Here is a 1,118-nt window from a genome sequence, read left to right as displayed (position 1 = left end):
TTTGCATAGTCATTTGCCTCACAAGTTCTTCGAGGGAAGGTTGTGGAGGGGCCTCAACTGTTGGTTGTTTCTGGGGTTGTTGCTGTTGTTGGATTGGTGGAGGAATGTATGGTCTGCTTGGGCCAGCAGCATTTTGGAAGGAAGGAGCAGGCTGTTGTTGTTGTTGTTGAGGGCTGAACCATCTGAGGTTAGGGTGATTCCTCCATCCAGGGTTGTATCTGTTGCTGGAGAGGTCATAATTGTTCTGTTGTGGTTGATTTTGCTGCTGAGGTTGAGGAGGTCTATTGTAAATATTTGCAGCATAAGCTTCAGGCTGCTCGATTGCTCCAGGTTGCTGCATGGAAGGGCAAAGGTCTGTATGGTGGTCAGCAGAGGAGCACAAACCACAAACCCTTGCAACAGGTACAGATTTCTGATTCAAGGCCAGCTGGGTTACGAAGTTAACCAATGCATCCAGTTTGCCTTCAAGCTTCTTAGTCTCAGATGATGCAGCTGAGTTTGTAGCTACCTCATGCACTCCTCTAATGACTATGGCATCATTTCTGGCGCTAAACTGCTGAGAGTTGGAAGCCATCTTCTCAATTAAATTTCTGGCTTCAGCAGGAGTCATGTCTCCAAGGGCTCCACCACTGGCAGCATCTATCATACTTCTCTCCATATTACTGAGTCCTTCATAAAAATATTGGAGAAGAAGTTGTTCTGAAATCTGATGGTGGGGGCAACTGGCACATAGTTTCTTAAATCTCTCCCAGTATTCATACAGGCTCTCTCCACTGAGTTGTCTAATACCTGAGATATCCTTCCTAATGGCTGTGGTCCTGGAAGCAGGGAACATTTTTTCTAAGAATACTCTCTTAAGGTCATCCCAACTCATGATGGACCTTGGAGCAAGGTAATACAGCCAGTCCTTTGCCACTCCCTCTAATGAATGAGGAAAAGCCTTCAGAAATATGTGATCCTCTTGGACATCTGGGGGTTTCATGGTGGAGCAGACAATGTGAAATTCTTTCAAATGTTTGTGCGGGTCTTCACCTGCAAGGCCATGAAACTTTGGAAGCAAATGAATCAGTCTAGTTTTAAGAACATATGGGACATCCTCATCAGGGTATTGGATGCAC

At 45.5% G+C, this 1,118-nt stretch overlaps 1 non-coding gene across 1 annotated transcript; it reads left to right on the top strand.

The window, feature by feature from the left end:
- Positions 1-704: 704 nt before the first annotated feature.
- Positions 705-811, top strand: LOC114397842. Its single transcript, XR_003663459.1, has one exon. It is a non-coding gene; the product is annotated as a small nucleolar RNA R71 (small nucleolar RNA).
- The last annotated feature ends 307 nt before the right edge of the window (positions 812-1,118 follow it).

Source organism: Glycine soja, chromosome 18 (assembly GCF_004193775.1).
Source record: "Glycine soja cultivar W05 chromosome 18, ASM419377v2, whole genome shotgun sequence".
NCBI lineage: Eukaryota > Viridiplantae > Streptophyta > Magnoliopsida > Fabales > Fabaceae > Glycine > Glycine soja.
This window is presented reverse-complemented; position numbering and strand designations above follow the sequence as displayed.